This window comes from Momordica charantia, assembly GCF_013281855.1.
Source record: "Momordica charantia cultivar OHB3-1 chromosome 10 unlocalized genomic scaffold, Mcharantia_2.0 BLBB01000010.1, whole genome shotgun sequence".
Lineage (NCBI taxonomy): Eukaryota > Viridiplantae > Streptophyta > Magnoliopsida > Cucurbitales > Cucurbitaceae > Momordica > Momordica charantia.
The window spans coordinates 10,105,459-10,113,830 of record NW_028275158.1 but is presented as its reverse complement, the minus strand read 5'-3'; the positions used below and the strand labels follow the sequence as shown (position 1 = coordinate 10,113,830).

Sequence of the window (8,372 nt, the reverse complement as noted above, 5' to 3'; positions counted from 1 at the left end):
CAGGACTAAAGGTGGCCAAGTACGTTGGAGTCAGGAACATACTGATACTCAACGATTCACAGCTGGTTGTAGGTCAGGTGAAAGAGGAGTTCCAGGCTAGAGAACCGCGAATGGCGAAATACCTTTCTCAGGTAAAAAACCAGCTCGACCAGTTCTCAAAATATGAGATTCGACAAATTCCACGTGCTCAAAACGTCAACACCGATGCGTTAGCTCGACTGGCTGCAGCTTATGAAACCGACCTAGGAAGAACTGTACCGGTCGAGATTCTACCTGAGCCAAGCCTAGAAGCTCGGGAAGCAATGGATATCGACGAGCAAGGGCAACTAAAAGAAAACTGGATGAGCCATTTGATCAAATATTTGAGAGATGGGATCTTGCCTACTGAAAAGATAGAGGCCCAGCAGCTACAACGACGAGCAGCCAGATACGTTCTTAAAGACGACAATCTGTACGAAAGAGGCTACTCGTTGCCGCGTTTAAAATGCCTAACACCCGATGAAGCTGACTACGTCATGAGAGAGATACATGAGGGCGTTTATGGGAGCCATTCTGGAGCACGATCCCTAAGTCACAAAATAGTTCGACAAGGGTACTATTGGCCGACCATGCTGAACGACACGAAGCAATTCACCAAAAAATGCGACAAATGCCAACGGTTTGCAACAGTACCTAGGCAATCGCCATAATGAATCTTTGGCCCTTTGCTCAGTGAGGAATAGACCTTATAGGCCCCCCCCTCCCCCACTAGGAAAGGGTTAGACCAAATTTATAGTGGTGGCAGTCGACTATTTTACTAAATGGGCCGAAGCCAAAGCCCTAGTTACAATTACTAAGAAAAAGGTCACGACTTTATCTGGAAAAACACAATTTGCTGCTTTGGAATACCCTACACCATTATCAGTGATAATGGGAAGTAGTACAGGGAGTTAGGCATTAAGCACATATGTTCCTCGCCAGCACATCCGAAAGCTAATGGGTAGGTTGAAGCAGTCAACAAAATCATCAAAAGAACTCTGAAAACCATGTTAGAAAAGCTTAAAAAGTTGTGGGCGGAGGAACTTCCCAATGCATATGGGCCAACAGAACAACACCCTATACTTCGATGGGAGAAACGTCATTTTCACTGTCATTTGGCTCTGAAGCAGTGGTGCCAGTGGAAATTGGTCTCCCCTCCCCAAGGGTAGAGCAGTTCAGTCTACTCGACAACAATGAGTCTGTGTAGTTCAGCATCGACCTATTAGAAGAACATCGAGAAACAGCACGACTACGAACGGCTGAGTACAAAAATCGTATAGCTTGATATTACAAGACCACGAGCGGAAGTCACTAAAGTGGTTGCACCTCAAAAGATACTACCACTAGTTCGACATATTTCTAGATATCTTTATGTTTTTCCATTATTTGGACCAACTAAGGTTGTTGTAACTAAATCTTCGACAGGACGATCTTGCTACTAATAAAGTCTTCGATGTAATACTTGAGTTTTTATATTCATTATGAAATAAATTTCTCAAGTAGGGGGCATCATATGAATATCTACATATCTACGACCAATCAAGAAACTCGAAATTGGGACAGACCTAGAAGCAAGTCAAACAGGCAAAAAGCCAGTAACGACTCAGCATGGTCAAAACTAAAGCAGAAAAATACAGGATATAAAACTGTTTGGCATAAAAAGCCAGGCAAGTTAGAAATCCAAAGGTATCGACATTAGTTCTATTAAAGTTAGATCCCAAAGCCAAAAGTAAATGGTTTAAACTCATATGAGAATAAAACCAGGCTCAGGAGACTTGATTATGGCCAACGAAAAATTGGAAAAAAATTTCCAAATCATGAATAGTATCGACAAGCTCAAGGCACAAAACCAGTGGTAGGAACCAAGCAGCTAAAATCCAAAATTGGATCAAAATCTTTTGGTAGAAGCTCTGTGCATTAGAAACCTTGACATTATTAGCCACTGATATATATATAAATGAGGCTATAGAATGATCTCGCGGTAACGACAAGCGACAGGTACTCTCAAAACAAAGTCTCGATGCAGTTATTCATCTTCTGTTTTGAGAGTGGGGGCCATTGTTATAGAGAACAAAAACGACCCGAGACGAGACAATTGAAGCCCGAGATCATCGACTGGGGGAGACCGACCCACGACGTAACGGGTCGGCCCAAAGGACGACCTAGAGACGAGGTCGTCATGGCGCCTCGGCGCCTACTTCTCAACAATCGCCTTCGGGCCAAGATACTATGTGGGCCTCCTTCGCTCGGATCTACATCAGGAGGTTAAACACACCTATTCGAGGTCGAGGTCGATCATTGGGTCTTGCAAATCCGAATTAGGGCTCAACTACAAGAAGGTTCTGGAACCACCCTCACAGCTATAAATAGCAGTGCACCTAACCCTAGAGAGGAAGTGACTTATCTCTAGCTTATTATTTTCTCAAGTCTCCCTCGCTAACTTAGGCATCGGAGCCCGTGTGACTGAGGTGGTTTGGTTTTGCAAGTATTGGTTTCACTATAATCGAGTTAGGTGTGTGCGAGAAGAAGAACCGGAGGGTCAAAATCCACGCATCAACAACATCCATTTTAATTTCTAAATTCTAAAAAATGGATTGCTCTTAATAAATTAATAGATGGGTGGTGTTGACCAACAACATTCTTATTATTTTCGATCAAAAGATCAGTTTGAATCTTTACTTTCACGTGTACTTATTGGTGAACATGTATTTACATCTTGTATTTATAAATAATTTTTTAATGTTGGCTTTCACAATTTACCTTTATGAAGGTCTATTTGATTTGTGACCTAAAAACAAAAAATTAAAATTTCATTTCATTTTGAAATTGAATCTCAACTTAAAAAATCAATTCAATTTTAGTAATATATTTTTACGAGGAATCATTAATTAAATATTTAATTTAATCTAAAATATAATTAATTAATGGATTAAAATATATTTTATAAATTTTGTATAATTACTGTTTTACAATATTATATAAAGTTTTATATGTTTTAATTATAATAGATATGAAATGAGTTTACAACCTATAAAATAGTATATTTATTAAAGTTTGTATGTTTTTTTAATATATTTCTTCGTATTTTAAATTTAAAATTTAAAAACATTAAAAATCCAAAAAAAAATAGATTTTTTTATCACATAATCTAAAAAGAGTTTGAGAAACTAAATATATTTATGAATCCATTTGATTCAATTAATTTTAAAATAAGAAGTGGAATTCGAATATTTATACCACCAACATTTTTTTCTAACCATAAAAAACATTTAAAATCAGTGCAAGCCCATTAAATAAATATAATATATTATTTAATAAGGTATTAACATGTGAATGAAAGTAGTAGGTAATAGTATTAGAAATTTTCCCCCGCACCAAAACGTTTACTAAGTCGCTGAGTCAGCTCACTCAAACTTGTTACTTCATCGCATTCACAACACACCCACAATTTTTTCTTTTTAACTTCTCGAATCATTTTGGTACCTACACTACACATGAGTGATTACCCTTGTTTACAAGAAAGGAAAAAAAAAGTTAAATTCATACTTACCAATTTTGTTTTATTTGGAAATAGTTATTTATTGCTTACTTTTTCAACTTCCCATCTCTTACAAGAAGCGGACCAGTAGTTAAGGAGCGTGAAAATTCACAGTACTTAATTACCATATTACCTACTTTTTTTTCCCTTCACAATCTGGGTTCTATTTCTGTAGAACAAATCAAGAAAGGAACTCTTGCTTTTTTATGTCATTTACGTATACAATAGGATCTGGATATTGATCCAATTCATCTAATTATTCTTATTTTGTAGTACAATAATCTACTGTATTTCGCTTCAACATTTTTTTGAATAAACAATGGTCCACCTTCTTAAATGATCTTGACATGAAAAAAGAGTTAAAAATAGTCTAGAAGTTTATCAAGGAAATTGCCGTGAGCGGTTTTAATTGGATGGTGTCAATGAGATATAATAGCATTTTGGAAAACTTATTATTCTAATATTTTGTCGTGTCACCATGAAATTATTTTTTCATCCCTGATTTATTTATTCCTATGCAATACACAATATAATTTCCACTTTTTTGTTTTGGTACTTTTCTTTTTTATCTTCCATCTATCTCTATTATTTACTTTTCATCTTTTACTTTTACTATTTTTTCCTTTTTCTAAAATAAAAAAAAATTCAAGCGTTTCCTCATTTTTCTCTAAATTCAAATTCAAAATATTCCATTCAAGTTTTATAAAATTGCTAATTAATTTAATTCACAAAATAAATCTCCCTGTCAAATCACAAACCCACAAAATCTTCCTGTACAAAAATTTAAGGATCTGAAATTTAAAATGAGTATCACTCAAATATTTCAATCTTCGACTCTTTTTGGCTATTTTTTGTTTGAATTTTATTTATTTATTTTTCTTTGTTGGGTTGTATTATTTTATTCAATTTTTATTTATTTACTTTTTTCTTCCTCAAATTTTGCTATGAATAAAATCAAATCTCTCCCCTCGTTTACCTCTCCTATTTGCTCTCTCTCCCTCTCCCCTATCTCATTATTTCTCTCTCTACTTGCGTTGCGTTGTGTTTGGTGTTTGGAATTTGATAGAAATGATTTCAAATTCCAAGATCCGAATTCTAATTAATTGCGTTTGGAACCAAATTAATTTGAAATCATGGAAATTAAAATTTATTGTTTGGATGTTCGCAAGAAATGACAAGAAAGCATAACATGTTATGTCCTTACCATTTTGCATGATATTGTATAAATAAATAACAATAATATAATGTTATAATATGAAAGAGTAATCTCAACTACATATAAAAATAAAATAATTTAATTCAATTAATTTAATAATTTAAAACTTGGCAATGAAATTAAAAAAAAACTAATAAATTTCTCTCTTGAAATATATATTTTGTGAATTATTTTAAATCTAAACCAAAATGAGGGTTATAACTAAACAAATTTAAATCACAATTCAACGTTCTCTTATCTTTTTTCATTTATTTTCCTCTTTATTTTTATGCTCTTTTTTTTTCAAAATAATACTTTCACTAATAAAAAGGTAAAAAAAAAAGCAAAAAATAGTTTTAAAAAAAAGTAATGAGAGATTTTAAATGTAGAAACTACTCTAAACAAAATTCATTGAAAATATTACAAAGCAAAACATAAAATTAATTTATATTTTGACTTAATAGTAAAAGGGAGACAAAAGAGAAAATAGTATGCAATTTGTCTAAATAAAATAAAGGTGGAGTGATTAATTTTTAAAAAAAATGAAAAATCTATTTTTTAGCTATTTTATAGGATAAATTTGGAATTTGTTACTTTTTAATTCCAAATCAATCCAACGTATTTGTAACAGAATTTTTTTAAAATTTCAAATTCTAAATTAGAGGTTACAAACATAGGTTACGGATATTTTTTTCCCTCTCCCTCCTCTCTCTTGCCTTTTCATCTCTCCTCTCTGATCTTTTTTTCTCCTCTTTCTTCTATCGCTCCTTTTTCTTCTCTCCTCTCTCTCTCTTGTATCTCTATCTCTCTTCTATGGCTCATTTTTCTTTCTCTCCTCTCTCTCTCCTATCGCAACAGTGGGCGTTTGGCTAATTTTCTCGATTATCTCGTCTCAATTATCTAGCTGGCAAATTTCCCCAATGATCTCTAACATTGGCGGGTTTTTCCAATTATGTCGCTCTCCTATCTTACTAACACTGGTGAACGAATAATAAAGATGAGAAATATGGATATTCTATTCAAATAATAACTTAATAACACCTCATCTTTCTAGTTTCTATTAACAAATTCTAACTGCTGCTGCTTCTTTTTTTTTTTTTTTTTTTTAATTTACGAAATAACTTAATAAAAAGATCAATATTAAAATTGACCATTTTAAAAGCAACCCACAAAATTGACAATTTTTAAAGATCAGACTGAAATTAAATGGTACAAAAAAGAAAAAAGAAAACTGACATTTCCACAAAGGGAACGCTGCAGAATCGTCACTGATCTTATTCACAGACTCATTTACGGGCCATGCACAGAAAATTTCAAGTGCTCCCTAACCTAGCAGCTATGGCGACGCCCACTTCTTCTGCAGAAATGTCTCACTTTCGCTCTCCCATCGCCGTTGAGTTTCGTTGCCAGTCGCTTTTGCCATTATCAACCACACATTCCTACTCCATTTCTTGTTTGCTCCTCGGCGTTGTTGATTGATTCGATTCCATATTTGAAGCTTTCTTTTTCCTCCTCTAACAATGGCGGAACCATCAGATTCCATTGTCGAAGAGAGAGAGGAATGGATGGTCTCACCTTTCGGCGGAGGCGATCGTGCTCCAACTCTTAGAACGGCTCATTTTCTCAAACCCTCGGTAAGAAGCCCCACGGAGGAGCCGGTGATTGAGTTTCCTTCGCTCTCCGCCGCTCCATTGATGCACAAATTGAAACCTAACGAGCGGCCATTGAACGTCCATTTTCCTGGATGGAGGGTGCGGCCGAAACTGTGGTTAGAATGGTTGGATCAATTGCATTCTACCTATCATTCTGTGTGGAAACAAGTCGGCATATACGAAGCGATCGTGAAATTTCGTTACGAAATTAGAAGAAACGATGATGTTATTTTTGGAATTGCGGAGAGATGGAATCCCAAAGCAAACACGTTCGTTTTCCCTTGGGGTGAAGCAACGATCACTCTGGAAGATGTTATGGTTTTGGGAGGGTACTCTGTTTTGGGGGAATCTGTTTTTTGCCCTCTTGGAACCCTAAAGTTGAGGGAAGTCGAAGAAAAACTCATCCAAGCAAGAATAGAAGTTGGGAGAGGAAGTTGTAGAAATGCCTCTCTAGTGGCGTGGATGAAGATGTTCAAGAACAGTGGGAGCGAAATCGAGCACGAAGCATTTCTCGTAGCTTGGTTGTCCGGTTTCGTTCTTCCAAACACGAGTTTGGTTCGAAAGCTGGTTTTCCCCATCGCTGTTCATCTGGCAAACGGTAATCGGATTGCTCTTGCTCCTCCAGTGTTGGCTGCCATTTACAGGGATTTGAGTTTGCTGAGAACAGCAACAATGGTTTCTGCCCAACGACTTGACAATTTTAGGGGCGGAGATTTCATATCAACGCTTGTTCTATGGTCACAGTTACAGTTAGTTCAGATTTGGGGGTGGGAGAGATTTTCAAATTGCCCAAACCCAACATTTCAAAATGCAGCAGCGACCGAGAATTTGCTCGTTGGCACAGAGTAAAATGTGGTAAGATTCATGATGTGAGGATTGCTGTGGACTTAGCAGGAGAGAAATTTCTATGGCGTCCTTACGCCATACGCGACTGGGCTCCAGAACTCTACCCAGAAAAAGCAAAATGGGCTGATCTAGGTATGGAAGAAGAAGTACATTCTTTTGCTCGATTCTTGAGATCGGATCCCCGATTGCTTGGACTTGATTGCACTGAACTGTATTCGCCACATCGAGTCGGAAGACAATTTGGGTTGGATCAAGATCTTCCAGGCTGCGTCTTGATTTCCAACAAGAACAACACACTCGGGAGTTTGAAGCTGTACATTCCTCCCAGGCTTTACGAGGCACAAGTTACAGCTCGTTATTTGGATTGGTGGAAGAAGTCGATGTTGGGTGGCAAGAAAAATCGTACCAACACGCCTCTGAAACTGGAATCAAGCCCAGTGAAAATGGAGATGGATTATTCAGATAGAAACAATAATTCCGATGTTCCACCTGGGTTTCCTCCAAAATCTTACCCCAAAATCGACATTGGCTTTCCACCCAGAAACGAGGCCACTGAGTCTGAGAATCAGAGTGATGAACCAATGGTTGATGAAACGATGACAACAGTGTTTCGGAAGAATGAGGATGTTGATGAAGGGAGTTCTTCAGCTCCAGCAGGGGATGGAGATGCTTTTGCTCCACAGAACTTGGTGGAAAAAGCTTCAGGTGAGATGTTGGAGATGGGCATGGAAGATGAGGGAGAAGAAAACAGAAGATGGGTGTGGGGTGATGAGGGAATAAGGTATGTAAAGGGAGTTACAGAGATGGAACTTGAAGCTCGTATTAGTCGGCTGGAGAGTTTGGATGCTGAAATACGCGCAGCAAGATTTGGGAACATGACCAATGGAAGCTGCTCTGGTTCTTGATCTTAGGAATTCTCATTCTCGCTGATTTCTCTCTCTTTTCGTTTTTTCCAATTGTTTCTTGAAACTGTTCCATTTACCGAGATTGGGGATTTGGAATCTTCCACCCCTTGACCCTTGATTTTGCACTTTCTTTTTTCCCTGCTTCTTGCGTTGTGCTTGATATTGCTTATTGAAAAAACTCACAGCTCATATTCAATGTCATCTTCTTTCACTTCAGG

At 36.8% G+C, this 8,372-nt stretch overlaps 1 pseudogene; it reads left to right on the top strand.

Moving 5' to 3' along the window:
* The first annotated feature begins 5,969 nt into the window (after positions 1–5,969).
* LOC111019021 (uncharacterized) lies at positions 5,970–8,365 on the top strand (annotated as a pseudogene).
* The last annotated feature ends 7 nt before the right edge of the window (positions 8,366–8,372 follow it).